Here is a 22,492-nt window from a genome sequence, read left to right on the forward strand (position 1 = left end):
ACCACACAGTAAGGAATTTTTCCCTAATGCATAATCTAAACCTACTCTATTTCAGTTTGAAGCCTTTCCACCATATCCCATCACTACAAGCCCTTGTAAAATGTCCATTTTTTTTGTAGGTCTCCATTAGGTACTGGAAGGCCACAATTAGGTCACCCTGAAGCCTTTTCTTTCCCAGGCTGAACAAACCCAAGCCTCTCAGGCCTTCCTCATGGGAGAGGTTCTTCCATTCCTCTAATCATCCTGGTGGCTCTCCTCTGGACTCACTCCAACAGGTCAATGCTCTTCCTGTGCTGTATGCGCTACATGTTGACAAGGTAATGCTTTTTTTCATCCTACAGCACTGTGTAATAATTTAATATAAAGTGTTGCACATAGTTGCAAATAAAAATATTTTCAATATCACTGCTGACTCTGTGTTTAATATAAATTGCAATTAGGAAAAAGCAGGGAAACGTATAGAGTTTGATTGCTATTGACCCTTTATAAATATATAGGGGAGTAAAAGATGATTACCTGTTTAGTAAAATAAGAGGTTCAAATTTATTTGATACAAAATCCATTCTCATTGAATGCTCAGCAATTTTACAGCCTTTTTCTCTCAATAATTTCTCTGCTTTCTTCTCTGTTATCCATGAGCCTTTCTCATTTTTCTCTTTTAAAGCAACTTGTGAGGTTTTCTATTATTTGATTATTTAGCTTCAGATTTCCAGTGTTTCCAGCTTTCCGAGTTCCAGCTGCCTCACATCTTTCTGGATAGAGTGTCAGGCTGAAAATTCTCTGAGGCATGTGTGTTACAAGGGCAGAGTATCATGGAGTGGTGCTAAGAAGTTTGGACTATTGTCCCCATTCTGAATATGCTGTGTATATCTTAACTGTCCTTGCAGTCCTCCACACTAAACAACAGTGTGAAAGCAGGGATAAAAATGGAGCTTTTTTTTTTTACTGAGCCATTCACAATTTTGCTTATCAAATTTAGTAGGCACAAATCATGCTACAAAATAATTTCAAAATTTTATGGTAGGTCTGAAGGTCACAAGATATCTTCCCTTACACAAGTTGTTGTGTTCTGGAACAATTGGTAAAAGGAAAGGCTTTGTCAGTGCTCCTGAATCAGTAAGGACAAAAGCCATTACATGTTTTTTAAGAGGTTCATAAAGACATCTATACTATAATATCATGTTCTACACAACATTAATAGTTCAGCTACAGATTTGCAGCAAACCTTTGTCATTTCTTCAACACCTTTAATCAATTTAATTTCTCAGTCCTGTTTTCTGTATTGCACTTCCCTCTATGCAGTCTTTCTCTCCAAATCTTTTATTAGATTTTTCCTAGTCTTCCTTACTTCAGCAGGTCTACTGTGGATTTGCACTGCACGATGTATTTAATAACTTATTTGAAGATATGGCAGTGTTAAAGTGTAGTACAGAAAGACCTGAGTTATATTTTTACTGAATTAATTACTCCATTTCTAACTGCAGCCTATACAGAATATTTTCAGTTCAGTAGTAACTGTAAATCATAACCCACACCCTCTGAAAAAGAAAAAAAATGCGCAGGGAAAGTTCTTGAATTTTATTTTGTATCCTGTGACTGGAACCCAAACAATTGGATTTAAAGTTTAGCAAAGTATCCCTCAGTGCTGCATTAGAGTCATTCTTTTATCTGTAATGTTGATGAACCTAGAAATTTGGTTCTGCTTCAAAAAGTTTGTCTGTTAGGCTGATGTCTCACATCTGTGCAAAGAAAATAGTTTCACCACCTGCAACATCTCTGTAAGTGAAGGAAGAGATCTCTTCTCGTTTGTTGTAACCAAAGATATCAGAATTTCTGCATATTAACATAATCTTTGTTCTTCTATTCTCAAGCTCTGCTTCTTGCTGTGCACATATAAATTTTATATAATAAATTTTATCTCCTCTCCTTAGCACTAGAAGCCTCAGACACCGAATTCTGTGTGACAATGAATCAGCTGACTGCATAGTCTATTCCCACAACAGAAATAAGGGCACTGGGGACTGTAGGACACAACAAAATGTCCAGAGGCTTTCCAAGTGTCACTGTAGCTAAGTATCTATGTAGCTTTTGGACTCTATATTTAAAGGGAGCGAAAAAACGTTTGCTACTGATGTTGACTTTTCTATATTAGAAGAAAGTTCTATGTATGTTTGACATAATTCTAATAATAGAAAAACTTATTTCTTCTTTCTGTAATTGGAAATTGTGTTTCCATTCTTTCATTTTTGTGACAGCTATGGGGCATATTTTATTTTATCTTTAATTACTTTCAAGGGAAAGAGGTGAGCTATTTGCTCTGTCTCTGGTTTTGATATTTGAGTGTTAGAGAAAACGAAGAACCATGACTAGAATAATTTACTTTATTCCTATTTACAAAATCCTATCTTCTTTTTTCAAAATTTATTACTTTTTTCTGTGATTAAGGGTTCATTATTAAAGAAAATATGTTTTAAATTGCTAAACCTAATTACAGAAACATTCTGCAAATATGCTTTAAGCATCAAATAACTTTCCAATGACATTCTCATACTCTTATATTGGTTATTCTTTTGTTTTTGAAGGGTTTGTGCTCAGTCTGGATGTTTTATTTATCATCTTGAAATATATTTATTGTTACACATAGTCTAAACAGAGATAAAATCCCCTTGATTTAGATATTAAATAATATCTAGTTTGTTAAAAGAAGACTTGCTGACTGGCGTGACTCATTTATTATTTTTTTCCTTAAAATAATCATAGAAACTCAGCTGCACTATATATCTTTAGCTGGGATTTGGGAGAGACTCCATTTTGCCAGAGAGGAAAGTATAAGCCTGTGTTATAATGTAGTCTTATTGAAGACTCTTTTAATCATTTCTCTGTACTGCTCAAAATACTTCTGATGTTGTTTTGTTGTTGATTTTAAGGTACTAGCTCTCCACTAAGGTGTGGGGTTTGGCAGTAAGGGACAGAATTGCCTTCCTTTTCTTGTACAATAGAAGGATGTACTTGATAGGACATAATGAACCCCTGATTTGTTTGGAAAGTTTAGTTCTTGTCCTATCTTACCTGCTTTGGCATTAAGGTATGCAAGACTATCTACTCTGTTGTTGCAAGTCCAAGAGTTTGCAGGTGTAAATCTGTCTGATTCTAGAAGTGGTTCCAAAGTTTTATGCTCTACTATATAGTGATAATTCTTAGGAAGTTGTCACAATGTCAATTGTTCCAGCTCTTCTGAAGTCTTTCCAGAGTCACAGACAAGTACATTAAACTTAAGTGATATGGAAATATTTTTCAACATCTACATAACTCACTATTTCAGATAGTATAAAACAAAAAAAAGCCCCAAAATTCATAGTGAAGCTTTACTGAAAACTCATCTATGCATCCTTTTATGTAAGTGTGCAATGTCCACCTGTTTTTCAACATGCCCAGCAAGACCATGGTATTTTTAAAGACTGATATATTCTCCAAATGTAAAACATTTATATTTATAGTATAAATTTAATATAATACTTAGAAGAGTGTATGTATGTATATATATGTATATTTTGGTAGTTCTATCGTTTCTATCTTCTAGTTATACAGAAGGTAAGATCACTAAGACAATAAGACCTGATTAGGTTGTCCCACTGTCCTGACCAAATATAATCATATGCTTTCCTGCTTCTGTGGTCTCTGGTTCTTCTCTGGTTTCCATAACCTGATTACTTACAAAAAGCTGAGTAGGGCTGTCAACTTTTTCTTGGTGTAGTATTATCTTTAGGTTCACTCTTGATATAGTCTCATAATTTTCTCTTTGTGCAGCATGGTAAAAATTAGAAAGATGGACACAGTATAAAATTTACCTCTTTCCACACATCTACAAATATGAAATGAGATTTTGAAATGAGTCTGGGTGGAATGAAGTTAACTTTCTTCATAGCAACCCATATGATGATATATGCATATGATTGCATATATATATATATGATGCATATGATATGGATTGCATATGATTTCTTCAATGAAACCCATATGCATTGATAACACAGCAACAATTCATCTATTGCTCAGCAATGCTCGCATAAGACCAAGGCTTTCTTTCTCCACCTCATGTTCTGTCAGAATAAGTAGGCTTGGAGTGAACAAGAATTTGTGAGTGAACATAGCTGAGACAACCAAACTGACCAAATGGATACTCCATACTGTAAGCTGTCATGCTCAGCAGTAAGATGTTCAGGGAAAATAGTAGGAAGAGGAAAGTTTGTGATTGTGGTCTTTGTCCTTCCAAGCAACTGTAATGCATGCTGAGGGCCCTACTTCCCAGGAAGTAGCTGGACATCTGCCTACTAACGGGAAGAACTTAAAGAAATTTTTTTTCTGCTTTGGTCACTTATGTGGCTTTTGCTTAATTTATTAAAGTGTCATTATCTTTATCCAAAAGCCTTCTTGCCTTCCTTCTGTTTTGATCCCATCCTGTATTATACAGGAGGGAACAATAGCCAGGTGTGGTGTCCAGCAGGGATTAACCCACCACAGACTTTAAATGGGCAGACAGGGAGACTGCATATATGTAAGTACCCAAACACAAATACACATAGATATGGATAAATGGATTGGTGTTGAGTTTATTCTACAGTTTTTGATATGGGTTGGCAGTGGTATAGTGTGAAACAAATCACATAATAAATTAATATGCATAGAAATGAGAACACATTTTTTCCATCTGGAAAAAAAAAACATTAAAAATATTTATAGATCTCTCTTCTCTGCATGAAAAATCTGTGACCTGAAAAGGGCACTTGTTCACGCTGTTGTTATGAGTCTTAGATCAACATCTTTTAAGTAGCTAGAGAATATTTCATATCTTTTGGAAATAGAAATCCAATGGAAATTTCCTGTGGGTTTTAGCTTAAAAACAGAGGTAGGAGATATACAAAGCAAACAAATCAGAAAATACTCAAAAGGTCAGACCATATACTCCTTAACCATCAGAGCACATATATATCTTGAAATATATGTGCACTTACTATACTACCAAAAAATGTTTTTCTTCCATTTATTCTTTTGTGTTAATAGAATGGAAATTTGGAGGAGAGGTGAAACCTGTATGACATATCTGTCAAAATATTCATTACAAACAAAACTCTTCACACTTTTTAAGAGTAGATGTTATTTTATGCACATATTTTGATGTCAGCATGATTATCTCTTTGTCATTCCTAGTTTGTAAGTACTCTTTTTGCTTAATTTGACAGCATTCATTCTTCTTCTCTAACTTTTTTAATGCCTATTCCTTCAGAAAAGCTAGAATTCTGTTGTCAAGTAGATTTTTACTGTAGTAGGTAAATCATCACTGACCTTTTCTAGATTGTCTGCAATGTCCCTTATTTGACATGATTAACACTATGCAATTTATAAAATATATTTTATTTCATTGTAGCTTTTAAGTACTGCATAATAATTAAAGTGAAGCTTATGTTGTAATTATATTTTTTGTCCCACAAGTTTATTCCTGACACATACTTTTTTCTCCTTTTTTTTTCCCTTCACTCTAATTTCTTCATTATTTTTTTGGCATTAAGAAGTCATTAAAGAAGACAGCAAGAGAAATAAATATGAAAATCATAGAATCATAGAATCATAGAATACTTTGAGTTTGACGAGATCCTTACAGGTCATCTAGTTCAAACTTCCCTTGCAATGAGCATGGACATCTTAAACTACAAGACATTGCTAAGACGTGTCCAATCTGACCAGGAATGTTCCCAGGAATGGGGTATACACCACCTCTCTGGGCCACAATCATATAAAAATGATTTGTATCAATATCTATCAGTCTGAACTCTGACAGTAGTGCACCCACTGTTTCCCCCAAAGTAGGCAATAATGAAAAGCACCCTCATTGTAAAATACTCCTTTGTTATATCAAATAAAAGTTGACCTTCTATGAGTTTAAAACCATATCCTCTTGTGCTATAGCAACAGACCCTTAGAAAATGTTTGTCTGCATCTGTCTCATAACATCCTTTTAAGTACTCAAAGCCTACAATGAGGTTTCCCCAGAGCCTTCTCTTCTGCAGGCTGAACAACCCCAACTCTCTTGGATTTTTCTCACAGAAGAGATATTTCATCCCTCCACACATTTTCATGGCTCTCCTCTGGATTCGCTCCAACAGGTACACGCCATTTCTGTGCTGAGGACATCAAAGTTGGATGCAGTATTACAGGTGGGGTCTCACAAGAATGGAGGGGAAGAATCACCTCCATGACTTGCTGGCCACCCCTTCTCCTAATGCAGCCCAGGATATGGTTGACTTTCTGGACTGCAAGTGCACATTGTCGGATCAAGTCCACCCTTTTGTGCACCAGGACCCACAAGTCCTTCTCAGCAGGACTGTTCTCAATTCTCCATCCTGTAAAAATATTAAATTTGATCTTCATAAGATCCATTAGATGCTCTCTGTGTATGAGTTGCCTAACTGAAAAGCTAGTATAGAAAATTGTTATGGTATTTTCTCAGTGTTTAATTTTGGGACATTACACCTTCAAGTTGTACCATGCTGAAAAGTAAAAATTGAATCAGGATACAAAACAGGAAATGGACAGATGCAATATTGTGTATTAAATAGAAAATACAGGGAAACATCTCTTCAGCGCAGGGAAACACATTTTTGAGTTTTATTTGACAAAATGGCTCAGCATAGCTTAAAACAGTATGAGAGGAGTTCTGAAATGGCACCTGTCTGCTTATCCATTTGTAATATTGACAGAATATAGATTTGTAGTATGCAGAGTTGACAATTTCCAACTGGATGTTGAAGCACTGATCTACATGACAGGAATTGTGATCATTAGTTGCCATGCTTGAAAAGGATGTGGACAGATTCAATGTGGTTAGGTGCAATCAGTCCTGAAATTAATGCATAAATGGAAGAGACACTTTTTCATTATTGCCTACTTTGGGGGAAACAGTGGGTGCACTACTGTCAGAGTTCAGACTGATAGATATTGATACAAATCATTTTTATATGATCTGCCTATTTATTAGAATTGCTTTCCTGTTCTCTATATGGAAGTCCATGATGCATTACACTCTGAACTTCTTAATGTTCAGATTGCTGTTCTCATTGCAAGAAATAATGAAATGGATTCATTACTATATTCTTATAATATTCTGATTTATTTTAGGATATACCTTCTTCAGAGATTTCATATATCCTTTTGTTGTCTAGTACATTTATTCTACTGTAGAAGGGAACATATTATACATATTTTGATGACAAAAAAATCAACAAATATTTTTAGATTATGCATGCACACAAACAGAAACAAGGACAAGGATCTGAGAAGATAAAAAGTCCTACTAATGTTTTCAGCATTATTAAAACTCAAGATTTTTAATGTAATGATGAATGGAGAGGAATTAAGATGACAGGCAACTGCTTTTTTAGTTGCATTTATACTAAAGAAGCAATGTTTTTGGTGTAGTTTGAAATTTTCTTTCAAAATTATGTTTTGCAAAACATGGTTCTCTCACTTTGAATCTCAAAATGCAAAGCTGAATCAAATAATAATGCATTAGTACTTCAAATTTTGCATATGTGGGGGATTTTCCTTTATGTGTTTATCTTTTGAATTCAGAAGATGAAACTGAAAGCTGAAAGAAACTACTGTGAGTTCTCTGGACACAAAGATATTAAAAGGAAATTAACACTACTACAGTGATACAAACAATCTGATTAAAAATGATTTATTAGTCTAAGACTGTAGCACTACCCCTGGGCTTCAGGCTAGTATCTCTCTAGAGAGTTATACTTGTGGAGGAAAAGAAGAAAATATATCGTTCACTGCTAGTTTTAAAAAGATATCAAACTACTTTGAAGGTGAATATATGATTAGAACACTAAAAGTAGGAGCAGGAGGGCAAAATGCTGTGAATATATACAAACATATGTATCATAAATGTAAGCCTGAGAAAACCTTACCTCTTTGATATTTTCAATTGGGTTTGGGTGCTTGAACTTTGCCTTTGTCTCTACATTATTTTTAGAGAGAATTGTACATGCTTTTCTTCCAGATTCTTCCTATGCCTTATTTCAAATATAGAATATTTGGGTTATTGCCCTTTACCTCTCTTGCTACTTTAATAGTGCCTCTTTTGTCATGTCATCTTAGATCTGTAGAGACTTAACTTTTTATCTTTTTTGTTTGCTTTGAGTCTGTTTTGTGACAGGTAAGGTGTTTTTCCTCTGTACAACTTCATTAAATAACTACCTGCTTAAAAATGCTTTCTGAAAATAATAATTGCAAATGAAGCCAAGAAGTCAGCTTCATCCTGGGCCCAACTTAAATGCCTCTAAGGAAATGCACGTACGTGGGGAATAAAGAAGAGTAGTTACAAACACATATGCACCTGCAGAGCTGTGATCTTATTGTCATGAAGATGTGGTGGGATGGCTGCTATGGAATGGAAGGACACAGGCTCTTTAGGAAGGACAGACAGGGGAGACAGAGGGAGTGTTGCCCTCCATGTCAATGACCAGCTGGAGTGCATGGAGCTCCACCTGGGGATGGATGAGCAGCAGATTGAGAGCTTTTGTTTCAGGACTAATGGGAGAGAGCAGGGACAGGTGGTATTATAGTGGGGGTCTGGCACAGGCCCCCCAACAGAAGAGTGAGCTGTTGAGGCCCCTTACAGACAAATAGGAGCAGCCTCATGTTCACAAGACCTTATAGGGGACTTCAACTGCGCCAATATCACATAAATTTTTCTGTGTTGGAGGGAAAACACAGAAAGGCATAAGCAAGTTCCGGGAATGTGTTGGTGGCAATGTCCCTCTCCAAGTGATAGAAGAGCCAGCAAGAAGGTGTTGTGCTAAACCTTTTTCTTACCAACAAGGAGGAGTTGTTGAGGTGGGGAATGTAAAGTTCAAGGGCAGCCTTGAAATGGTGGACCTTGAGATCCTTAGGGAAGTGGGAACGATGCACAGCAAACTTGCTACTCTGGACTTCTAGAGAACAAACTTTGGCTTTTTCAGGGGTCTTCTTGGTAGGGTGCTGTGGGATAAAGCCCTGGAGAGAAGAGGGGCTCAAGAAAGACTCTTAATATTCAAGGATCGCCTTAGTCAGGCAAAAATACAAGGAGGCCTGCGTGGATAACCAAGAAATTCCTGAACAATGTCAAACACAAAAAAAGAAGCCTACAGAGAGTGGAAATGGGGTCAAGTAGCCTGGGAGGAATACAGAGAGATTATCCAAGCAACAAGAGATCAGGGTAAGAAAGCTAAAGTCTTGATAAAATTAAGCATGGCCAGGGACACTAATGGCAACAAGAAAAGCTTCTATAGATGAGTCAGTGATAAGAGGAAGACTAAAGAAAATGTGAACCCTCTCCACAAAGAAACAGGAGACCTGGTTACCCAGGATATGGAGAAAGCTGAGGTACTTAATGACTTTCTTCTCTTGGTCTTCACCAGTAAGTGTTCCAGCAACACCACCTGAGTCATAAAAGACAAAGGCAGAGACTGGGAAAAGGAAGAACTGCCAGCAATAGGAGATCATTTTTGAGACCATTTTAAGGTATTTGAATGTGCACAAGTCCATGAGACCTGGTGAGACACATCTGTAGGTCCAGAGGGAACTGGCAGAGGAGAGGTTAAGGATTTTTTTTGCAGTATACTTTGAACTAATTTTTTTCTTTTATCCTCTGCTGATTTCCTAGTTCATGATGACTCTCAGGAATCCATGAGCTCTGTATTTTCAGTACAGCTTGAAGCAAGCAACCAGAACTCATACATTGATGTGATGTTGCAGAATAGTGAACAGCGATACCAGCTCAGATTCCCACAACCAATACAGATTTGTTGATGTAGTGCTGTGCCTGGGCTAATGAGATTTGTTTCTCAGGCACTGTAGTTGGATGAAATATTGTACAAATATAGTTGCACTGCTTCTAAATCCAAGATTGACATACTTAACACTTGTTTGATTACCTCTAATAATGTTCTACATTGTTTATGGGCTTATATTAAAGTTTATACTAAAGAGAATTTCATGGACAGATAGTGTTGGGCTGTGTTGCGCCAGCCAGCCTTTATGTTGTATGGGTAACAGTCATGAGACACGTACTGTTCGTTATCTACTTCACATCTGATAGGCTCCTATTTCATATATATATGGAAACGATCAACAGGTGCTGTTAATGTTGTACTGTTGTTCTCTACCATGCAATACATTGGTCAGCCTCAGAAGTAAAGAGAAAGAAATATGATGCAAGAAGGATGAGTAGACCAAAAAATGCAGAACCTCTACTTCAGTCATGTATTCTCACCCTCCTATTACTGGACTGGGAATAAAAGTCACCTAATCGTGTGACTGGGAACACCAGTCATATTTGAGGGAATAATATACTACACTGACAAAGGCAATTTAAGAATATTTTATTTCTGTTGAATATTTTTATGATTTGTACCAGGAAAGCTTCTATTTGCTTGATAGTGTTAACATACAAAGAAAAACCAAACAGCCATATTCTAGGTTGAGAATGAATTAAAACATTATAAATAAGGTCAAAAAGAAATAAAATAATGACACTGATACAGGGAATATAAGATTTCTGGTATTCCTTTTGAAAGAAATATTGGTTCTGCCTTTGAACGTTTTCCAAAGTTGCAATAGCAAAAAAATCATAACATCAAGTTTCATAAAGAGCAAGGCTAATGTTTCTTTCTAGCCTAAGTGACAATGAGATGTTCTCTAAATGACATTATTTTTATCATCAAGATCAGGACTGAGCAACTTCCTAAAAATGTTTTTGGTATGATTTATAACAAACTGCTCATTAACAGCTTTCTTTAGAGGGAGAACATGGATGACAACATTGAACTTGTTTATAGTTTCCAATAGCACAGACTTCCAGACTTCACGATCTTGTGGACTTGTTTAGGTGTATATTGTTTCCTCAGCTGAGGTCTTCTTTCCCTCTATGTAAGGCTCATCCAGGTTTGAAGAAGGAAGTATTCATCTGAACTAGCAAAGCATAGCATTAAATAAAGAATGATGAATACATCTAGGAGGTTACGAAAATCATGGGGTTGCATGGGAAAATTTTTTCTACTATCTATATTGCATGCACAGAAGCTGTTTGCTAATATAACACGAAAAAAAATTTGACAACATGGCAATGAAAGCAGAGTTATTGAAAAAAAGAACTTTTATTGTCTTTTTGTCTCCTCCTCATCTCTCATAGCTTTATCTTTATGACTACTTCCTGTAGAAACTGGAAAAAGACTTTTTACAAAGGCATGTACTGATAGGATAAGGAGTAATGGCTTTAAACTGAAAGAGGTTAGGCTTAGATTGGACATTAGGAAAAAATTGTTTTCTGTGAGGATGGGAGATCCTGGAACAAGTTTCTCTGAGAAGTTTTGGATGTCCTATCCCCGGAAATGTTGAAGGTCAGGTTGGATGGGGCTTTGAGAAACCTGGTCTAGTGAAAGGTGTCCCAGACCATGGCAGGGGGATTGGAACTAGATGGTCTTTAAGGTCTTTTCCAACCTTGTATATTTCTGTGAGTTTTCTTTACAAACTCCTCTCTCTGTAACATTTTTATAGGACTACTCTCATTGCCCTTCTATTTACCTATGCACTTTGCTTTGTCTCCTTCAACAGATATTTATTCCAGGGCATTCCTTTCTGGAAACTGTCATAGAATCATAAATCAATTTAGGTTCAATGAGACCTCTGGAAGTCATGTAGTACAAGTTGCTGCTCAAAGAGTTTCAATGAGAGTAGATTGCTAAAGACTGTATCCAGAAAAACTTTAAGTAAAGATCTCCAAGGGTATCTCCAAGGAATAGGGTCAATGTCTTCCTGTAACTGACCAAATTTCATGCGAAAGAAAAAAACTCCTTAAATGTATTCCATCTTTCCCATGATAAAAGTTCATATATCTCTAGCCATCCTAGAAAAGAGGTTTGGCTCCATCTTCATACTCCCCAGCCAGGAAAGAAGAACACTGAAAAAGGTAAAAAAAAGGCAATAGTATTATTGTTGAGACAGCAGTCATTAACAGCTCAGGGACTAAATAAAACAAATACCTGTGGGTCCCTTTCAACTCAGGATATTCTATGATTTTATGACTTACCTGAAAATATATAAAGATTAAAAAGTTCCTCAAAGAACACAATGATGATGATTAATGTCTTACAAGCAGCAATGAAGATTGACCTTTCCCTATCTGGCAGATGGCTGCCTGGTCACCGAGATTTGTTGGTTGTCTCTTTGGGTTTTGTGAGCAAATAAATGCTTGGTCTAGAAAGTATTAGTTCCAGTCACTTGTTCTTTGAGCATTAGCCAATAAACTATTGCACTGTTCTTTAAGTTGTGTTTATCTTACTTTATCTCACTGTCTGATGAAGGATATCCAAGGAAAAGAGACACAGAGAAAGACGATTACAGAACCAGCATTACAAGAAGATTGTTGCAGGCAGCATGAATGTTCAGTCTGAATATCCTGATGTGCTTTAACAAATATAGCAAATAGAATATAGGCTGCATGACTGTCCATTCCTACATTGAGTTTCCCTATGGAAGGAGTTTTCATCCACCTCTCGGTTTGATTTTCTTTTCACTAGAAAGAGAATATGAGATTTGGGAATACCAGGTGATGCCTTGTCTGCTGCATGTCAAGGACAGAATGCAGCTCTCACCTTCAAGGCAACTGAGAAGGAAGATAGAAGTTATCAATACACCTCCTGCAGTACAAAGTGTTTTCATTTTAACTGAAAGGTAAATACCCAAGCAAACAAACAATGGAAAAAGATGTCATTCACAGTCTTTGGTCTTCAGTGTTGATCCATTCTTAATCATCCTTGGTTTTCTGTTACAAATAGGAGCAATTTTGTGATCTTCCTTATTCCTCTTCTCTGTGGACAGAAAAGCAAGGACAGATTAGTCTTCTCATCTCTAACAAACTGTTTTCTTGACAAGCTAAAATATTACCTTAACTGTTCTCCTTCTGGTCCACTTTGTTTTGCACTTAGCACTTGGAAGAGGATAGAACTGATTTTAAGCACTGTAAGGATTTTCTTAGCATGATCAAAATATTTTTTTGAGCTACATTATTCATATAAATTATTGTACATTTGATTTATGTAATTTGTGTGCCTAAAATGGATGATTTGTTTCATTGACCAAACCACTACAACATCACTATAAGAAAAAAGAAACCAAACCCAAACAATGTTAAAATTAAGCATAAATAATTCATACATTTTTTTGACATTCGTTTCAGTTAAATAAAATAGAAATGTAGCCACATAAAAATCCATACAGTTTTAAGCTGATTAGATCAATAAAGTATGATCTCATGAAGGATTTTATTGTTATACTTCCTTTCTATGGTAACTGACTTCAGAAAAGCAGTTTCTGTACCTATTTTTGTTTTGGAATACTGCAAAACTGTTAAGTGGATTTATTCTAAGATCATTCCAAAAATACTGTTACCTCAAAAGAACTGGTTTTTGGTAATGATTTAGTATTACAGATATTATAGAAGTATTTTAAAAAATAAATATAAACCTAAATATTCTCTCCAGATAAGATACCAGCACCAGCCTTCACAGTGGAATAAAATGTTTCATTTTCTTTTTCAAAATCTGATAATTTAATCAAAAATTTTTCTAGAGGTATATCCAGAAAACCTTCAGAGGTATATCCAGAGAAATGCATGTCATAATATGCATCTCAGTCTATAAAGACCTTTAAAAAAATATTTGTGAGGTACCAATACTTAAAGAAATTGTTTTCTATATGTTAAGTTTTTACTGATGATGAAACAACTGTTTTTTATTGGTGGGTGGCAGAAAAACAAGGCAAACGCAAGAAGTAAGTCTGAAAATATAAAAAAAATAGGGAACTCGAAAACCAAAAATGTACTTAGAGTGTGAGCACCACCATCTATTGCCAGTGGCATTACACTAAGAAGAATTTCATCTTTAGGCACAACTATGAAAAACTTCATAATAAAGCTAACAAGAACATGCTAACACCTACACGTTATCCGAATAAAACTCTCACATCAGTGCCTCCAAATAACCTATATGCAACTAGAATGAAAGACTAAATTACGATTTTTTGTAAAATTTAACTTCATTATGAAGTTTGCAAAATCTGGAGCAAGACTCACTATAAAGGAGGAAGTAGTGTTTAGTTAAATTCAACATACCTTCTTTTTGATTAAAGCAAAATAGAATCAGGCAATTTAAATAAGTAATACCATATCACAGAATTGTATAGATTTTTACAACTGAAAAATAGAAACTGTGTTTACCTTACAACAATACTATATGTATTCCTGTTCTGATACTAAAAAATGCCTAAAAATTAAATATGAGCAAGTCCCATATACTTCCTACTATATCAATAGTGAGGAAGGAAAGAATGAACTGGAAAAGCTACATCCTGGCTTAAAAAAATGCCATCTGACTTTGAATTAAAACTGTCCTAGAATTGTAACCACTGTAGAATTGAAGTTGCACCCAATTTTCACATAGTTAATAAAAGCTGCTCACAAATTTAAGTTGGGGATACAAAAAGAGAAAAAAAAAAGAGTTTTGATGGTGCTTTAGTTGGAAGGCAGATTTATTTATTAATAGTGTCTCTTGTAGCTTCCCTTCCCTCTCATGAGGTGTGGAGGGTGCAATTTCAGTGACTCTGCTGTAATTCTTCTATAACCCTTGCACAGATGCTTTAATGTCAATCAACCCCATCTCTCTGTAGTAGCTGGCTGTCCCCCTAGCACTGCAATTCTATTCATTCAATTCATATTGAATTCTGTGGATGTATTAAGGGGACAGTTGGCTAGCATGGGGAGGACAGGGTTGATTGACTAGGCTTCTGTGCAAGAATTACAGTAGAATTACAGCACAGATGCAGAAATTGCAGCCTGCTGCTCCATACAGGAGTTTGAATGAAAATGGTGCTGGAAGGGAAGAATTGTACCTATCTGAGACATTGCTGATAGAAGGAAAGTCTTGCTAAAATTAATCTTCATTATAAACAATTTGAGGAAAAAAATAAGAAAGCTAAAATTAATTTTGAATTACAGTGGTTTTGAAAAGAACACAAAATCATTAAAAGATTTTTTTTTTTTAAACTACTGTCGGAAAAACTGTTTTTCTAAGGATTCTAGTAATGTTATACTGTTCTGACAGCAGTACTATTCTATAGCTTTGATCATCTAAATATTAGGGATATATTAAAATCTACATAGCAGGTTTTGTGAGGAGAAAGAGTTAAAGTGTATTCATTAAAAAACACAGTTTGGCATTTCCTTCCTGATTCTTCATTCCAGTGACAATTTAAAAGCACACATACGTAGTTGCTTAAACTGGTACTGCTTATTTTAAGTACAGAATGAGTAGATTTTTTTTGGAATTTCAGTTATGTTATTAACATCCACAGACCAAAATCACATACTTTAAAACCAGGCAAATCTTGATTTTGGCTTTTGAAAGTGATTTAACAGAATTTTAATGCTTTTGAGTTAATAAATGTGTGCTAACTTAGTTATATTTTATGATAGTAAGATCATTATGGCATCAGGGCATAGTACAATGATTCAAAAACCTCACTGACTGTCATTGTGCTTTAATTTGCTGTGTTATGAAATTCAAAAAGATATTGCCTATGTTATGAGAGACACATTTAGTAAAAGATTTATATTATCTGTCTGTATCAGTATCTTCAAAGTATTTTTGCAGTATGCTGTAGCTTTCAGCTGCTTCCTTTTCATTTTTGATACAGTAGTGATCTTATATAATATTATATAAAACATGTATTAAGTCAGTAGATTCTTCCATCCAAATCTTCCAATCTAGAATAGTTTTTTCCTACAACTTGTAGGTTATTACCATCATTACTCTTTTTACCTCTTTGGACCCAATTCTATTTTTGCTGTAAGTATTTAATATTTTATCCCTTTGTCAGTTTCAACAGTTTTGCTCCCTGAAATAAATAAGATGTACTATACTTTAAGATCAATAGGAAATAAAATTTAGTGGGATAGGAAATAAAATTTAGTGGCATTTTTTCTTGACACAAAATATCTGCCCCAGAAAAGACTCTATAGAGAGTGTTTTTGCAGAAGGAGTATTACAGGCTTTGATTAAGTGTTGTCCAAATTAATAATACTGATACCAGTCCTCTAAGATATCAGCTTGTACATTTTAGTATGGATATGGATAGAGTTAATCAAACCAGCCTTTGGAAGATCTAGACACCCTAGTTCTTGCTGATCACAGTTTCCATAGGCACAGTTATGTGACTGCAACATAGTTAACGACTGGATGGAGTCGTGTTCTGCTTCTGGTAAGGAACAAAAATCTCAAGATTCTGAAATGCATGTTTTTGACAGAAAAACAAAGAGTAACTATTCAGTGCTTTTTTCCCCTCACTTATTGTCCCTCCCTGCTAAATTATTAACTCTCCCACTCTGGACAGTCCATTGACATTACTTCATCCTATGCATATCACTTGTGTTTGGTTGAACAAAATAGTTCACCAGGTGATGGATGTTACATCACACACTATTTGCCTAGTTTGCACTCACAGTTTTGCTTCTCTCCGTGGAGTGACTTTACAGAAACAGTGCCAATCCAAATGGTGAGCCAAATAATTTCCATGCTTAAATTTCAGTGACTCTTCTGGCAAAGGAAGCTCAAGTCAGCTCCTTTGAAGAAGTAGCACTACATCATGTGGCTGTAGTCTAGGAGAATGAGAAATGTGGTTTTCCATATGATAGCAGTTTAGATTGTGTTTTCTCCCTTGCCTTTGCTCCTCCACTTGCTTATCCCCCAGACTTCAGCTTCATGCTACTTCACCAATACTTTTGTAGACCTGGTGTAGCTGTGGACTTGAAATTGGATACTAAATCACCTACTGAAAAGGCCCCACCATAGAAAAAAGGTTATATTTTCTGACACAATAACTTTTACCCTCACTTGCTCACAGAAGGACGCAGACTGAAAAAGTACAGAAAGGGTAGTACAGAGCTAGGATCAGCCAGTTAAAGGCAAATTATTCTACAGTTATTTTATTTTTATGGTATAAAGAATGCCCCTGTTTCTTTCAGAATTTCAATCAGAAATACCTTTTGAATGTATTCCCTCATGTCTGTTTACAAATACACCTATAAAACTAGTAAGATTTTATTCCTTGATAGGGTCTTTGGTGAGGTTTTTCTCCTGAAAGCTAGACCTCATTTTTCTTAGTCCTGGGTGTGGGGGTATACTTACAGCTTTTACCGGCTAGGCTAGTAGTTTAATGCCTTAGAAAGCCTCGAGCAGCCTAGAGAGGTAGCACAGGCAATCTGACATTTCAGTAGCTCTAAAAGCGGCAAAATGGTAGCTGCAAAGCTGATATCACCAGCAGAAGCAAAGAGGGAGAAATATAGCTCTTAGCTTGCTTAATTTCCTGCAATTAGAAGCTTTCAAAAGAAACAGAAGCACACAGATGTTTGCAGAAAGAGTTGCAAAGCCAAAAGAGGGCGGGCCCTGCCTTGGTCCTCTCTTTTATTCAGAGAAGGGGAAAGGGGAGGACTGGGGGCGGACCCAGGATGACGGGGGAATCAGACACTGCTAAAGAGTTTGAGTTACATTTGGTTTTGCCCGCGCTTGGAACAAAGGAGTTCAGCTTGTGGAGGGGGAGGGGAAGCTCGAAGCAGGCAGCAACACTTGGGAACCAAGATTTGAGTGTGCTCTCTTCAGTTTCTTGTATCAATTCTATGCTCTTAACAGTTTCTTGGGTTTACTGCTTGCTTAATATTTTCACTTTTTATTTCTAATTTCTGCCTTCAGTTACATACAAGTGAACTTTCATCAGATTTGTTCTCTGTCTTGAGAGAGGGTGTTCCCTTATCTGTGGGCCTTGCTTGAACTCAAGAGCAGTTCTTTTCTTTCAAAGATATAGTGAAGATGTAAGAAATTCTTGTTTTCCATTTGGTTTTTCAAGGGAAGTTATGTTAGTTATTACTCTATTACTTGAACTCTTTGACATATAAGGAAGATCATTCAGAAATCTAATGAGAAAGCATATGATATGATGCCTTCAGTATGCATCCTCACTTTTACTGGGAGGATTTATTTGTATGCAAGTTACACTGCCTTTGCCAGCTGAGCAAAGATAAAGCTGTGTAAGCTAGCTAGGGTGAATGCAAGTGTACAATATAAAAATAACATATATTTGTATAGATTATGCTTTATGTGTTCAGAAAAGGTTTTACAGTGAAGTATTTCCTACATTTGGACAACATAGGTAGAGTTAAAAAGTAATCATCAATTTGCTTAGCTGTAGGCTGAGTCACATCTAAGCTCTACAAAATAATATTGCCCTTGGTCAGAATTAGATGGGAAAATATGTTATGATGTCAGGTTTATGCATTGAACTCTAATTTTTTTCAGTGCACACCATTGGATCTAATCAGATTTCAGGATATATAGTCAAAAATTCAATGGAATTCTGAAACACACTACCTAAGAAAATAATATAGTATATAGTATATTATATAAATAATGTCATATCATGACATTTGATTGTTTCATTACTGTCTGTGGGGTAATACAAAAAAAGGACATAATTTAATGAGCATATTAATTGTGTGATATTGTAATAATTTTGACAAAAGAACGTGAATATGCTATGAAAGCATTTGACAGAATTTGTGTGACTGTTTTAATAAGAAATGACTTTTACACGCCTCACTGATACCTGCACAAAACCTATGCATGTATGAGACTAGTCTAGACAATGATATTAATGGCTTCAGCTAACATGAAGTACAGACTGGGATATAGACAGGAGCTGTCTAGTTTATGCTCATTCTACAGAAAAGTAAAGTAAGCATAGCAGCTTGGAGGAGGCAATTAAGGCTGAAAAGAAAAGTGAAACCTCTGAGATTTATTAGATGTTCCTTACTTAGAATTATTGGCATAGTTTCGGAAATTTAAATGTTACTGGTAGTGATGCCTTTTCCTGGTCTTAAAATCAAGAGTCATACATGGTTAGAAGGGGAAAAGGGATTTTACCTTGGTATTTATTTTAAGGATCCTTAGGTGTACACGTCCAGGTCATATGCATCGAGATGCACCCCGCCGAGTCTATCTCTGACCCCCCCCAACATTGGGTATAACATTATAGGTTTTACTAATTAGCATATCTATCAAAGATTCCCCAATGAGAGGCTCAAGTGAGCCCCCCTCCTCAAGGAACCTTCCCCTGGATGGTTCTATCTTGGTTTACAGAATGTGTTCTGGAGAGGACCTTGGGGTCTGGGGCACACTGATCCCTAGCTACGAAGCTTCTAAAATATTTAGTCTCTTAGCTTGAGAAACAAGTCTAAGAATGTAGGCAAAAAGCACTAGGAGTACAGAAGTTGTAAAAAGGTATAACAGGGGTATAAAAGAAAAGGCAAAAATCTTCATGGCATCAGTAGAACATTTAACAATGACCAGGAGTGCTTTCTGTTTCCCACACCTACTTAGAAAATTGCAACTTTTTCTGCCAGATGTGTATATTACAGCTACCCATTCCTTTATTGTATCTTCATTGGGCTACTGAGAAGACTAGTATAATCTTCAGGGCATTGTCCTGCTCTACTCAGCACTGGTGAGGTCACAACTTTAGAACAGTATTTAGTTTTGGGCCCCTCATTTCAAAGAGGACATTGAGGTGCTGGTGTCCAGAGCAGCGCAGCAAAGCTGGGGAAGAATCTGGAGTGTAAGTCTTATGAGGAGCAGCTGAGGGAGCTAGGGCTGTTTGGTCTGGAGAAAAGGATGCTCAGAGGAGACTTCATCGCCTCTACAACCACCTGAAAGGAGATTGTAGTGAGGTGGAGCTTAATTTTGTCTGCCATGTTTCAAGAGAAAGGATGGGAAGAAATGACCTTAATTTGTGCCAGGTGGGGTCAGATTGGATATTGAAAAGTTTTTTTCACTGAAAGGGTTCTCAAAGCATTGGAATGGGCTGCACAGAGAAGTGGTGGAGTCACCATCTCTGGAAGTGTTCAGGTGGTGTCTGGATGTGGCACTTGGGGATCAGGTTTAGGGGTGATTATGGTGGTACTTGGTTGACAGCTGGACTGGGTGATCTTGAAGGTCTCTTCCAATCTTGGTGATTCAGTGATTCTGAATTACTCTCTGTAAAAAATTACTATTGACATTATTCAGAGACTGAAGCTGGAGTTGGATGTGCTGCTCACATGACATTTGTGACAGGCTAAAACATGTGACTATCCCACTCATCTCTCACTTCTTAATTTTTTTTCCTTCCCTTCAGAAGATCAAGTTCTACCTAAAGGAGGAAAACCTCATTATTATTAAATATGCAAGACTATTTTTATTTTCTAGACAGAATCCTTTTAGAGATCTATGATATATACACCTCTGCCAGCAAAGCAGAGGAAGTCAAATTAGGAAGTGGTGGGTCTTCATGTGTGACCTGGGGAAGATAACCTGTTAGCAGAACTCCACTGCAGCCAGAGAAGTTTGGCTGACCAATCTGATGTGGTCTATAGCAACCTTCAGTACTTCAGATACTTTTCAGAGCACTGGCTAAGTCTTCTTTTCCAGATGGTGCTTATGTGTATTTTGTCTTTAATATACAAATTGAGCTACACCTTTCCTTACATGAAAGGATTCCTCTTTTTTTCACAAATGAAATGGGAATAAGTTTATCTATCTTTTTTTATATTTCAAGAATCCAGAGGCAAAAGTGCTCTACAACATTTTTATGATGCTTTATTTGTTAATATATCAACAGAAAACATTCTCCGATATGCAGCTTGAACTTTTTAGTTCTTACTTTAATCCTATTACTGCTGTTTAAATCTCTGTTTATCATCCTGAGTGATTCTTCTCTTCCTTGGATTTATACTCCCAAGATACTCAGGGGCCATTATCAAGTCCCCCTCATTTCAGCAAAGAGGAAGCCATGATATATCTCATATATATATATACACCCCCACACGTATATATATATATATATATATATATATATAAATCATAGTTCCATTTCTGTGTTGCTCTACCTTCCCTACAGTTTTGTGATAGTTTCTGTTGTCTAAAGTATCTTTCATTTCTGGGTAGAATTTTATCAATAAGAAACCTACAAAACAGCATGCATTACAGCTCTTCTCCTTCTTGAGTGACACAAAACCTAATGGTGGCTTAAAACTTGGTTTTATACTGAGTACAAAGAGAAAGACTATGATTCTATTCTATAATATGTCTGTTTTTTTATAAACAGCCAAAACCAATGGTGTGTCTATGATGATAATTATGTTCTATTACAAATACTTGTCCAATTCATTGCTGTGATCAGTGCAGTAATTATTATTTTCTAATGGCTGCATTGTCATAGTTGTGGAGAAAACCAGCTCTGGCATTCATGCCAGACACCAGAGAAACACAAGGACAAGATAGTGTTTTCAGCAAAGAGCCCACATTCTATATAAGCCCAAACAACTAAGACAAGATGGCAGAAAAGAAAAAAATGAATAATAAGACAGGAATTAGAAGGAAAAAAGAAGACACTGGTCAGCATAGTGGTTACTGGTTTCACATGTGAGAAGTACTGTGGCTCTTTAAGACAGTAGCATTCTTTCTCTCATTGAGTATGTTTTAAGTAATTTTGTTTCAGATGTTTGCATTAAAAAAAACATCATGTTTCATTTTCTATATTTTTGGTGTCCAGATTACATTGTGTCAACTCTTTGTGCTAACTGATCTCTGCTTTGTTGCTTTTCTCTACCTATTTCTTTGATTTGTATTTGGTCATCTGTCTTCAGTATTTTCAGTACTCTCCAATCTTTGCAGATAACAGGATAACATATTGGTAATACTTTACAGGCTATTAAAATTTTAGAATGCATTTTTGAGATAGGTGATATGTGACAGCATTTTCCAAATTTTACGAGAAACAAACCAAAGGAGATACTTGTTACTTGCAAAGAATGCATATAGGTAACCCTGGCTGCAGCAACTTTTCCTTTCAAAAAGGAAGTTACACAATGATACATCCAGTCACCGTGGCCTGAATGATACTGAATGCAGCAGATTCGCTGCTAAGGAGAGGTGTTACCTTAGCTGATGGCTTCTGAGTTACAAACTGATGCAGCTCTTTTAATAATGAAAATAGAAATAAACCATTGACACACACAAAACAAAGGAGCTGTTCTGGATTGCTGGACCTATAAAATCACTCTACATATTTAAAGAAAAAAAAAATCATAGTTATTATTTACACGACAGATTATTTTCAGCTTTGCAAATTTTGATGTAAAAGTTATGAAATCCAAGTCCAGATTTTATCCTTTATAAGGTCTCCATCATCAGGAGAGTTCTTTAATTTTGTATTAATCTTCACCCAAAGGGTCAACAACCTCAGGAATCTGGTCATGATCATTGTTCAGCCAGAGATTTAAGGAGAGGAATAAGATCCAGGTTAGATA

At 36.0% G+C, this 22,492-nt stretch overlaps 1 long non-coding RNA gene across 1 annotated transcript in view; it reads left to right on the forward strand.

Annotated features, from left to right (window-relative positions):
• The first annotated feature begins 14 nt into the window (after positions 1–14).
• LOC116452991 overlaps positions 15–22,492 on the forward strand; it is a 59,755-nt gene continuing 37,277 nt past the window's right edge. Inside the window, exon 1 of the long non-coding RNA XR_004243647.1 lies at positions 15–317. This is a non-coding gene — a long non-coding RNA (uncharacterized LOC116452991). The remainder of the gene's footprint in view (positions 318–22,492) is intronic.

This window comes from Corvus moneduloides, chromosome 1, assembly GCF_009650955.1.
Source record: "Corvus moneduloides isolate bCorMon1 chromosome 1, bCorMon1.pri, whole genome shotgun sequence".
NCBI classification, from domain to species: domain Eukaryota; kingdom Metazoa; phylum Chordata; class Aves; order Passeriformes; family Corvidae; genus Corvus; species Corvus moneduloides.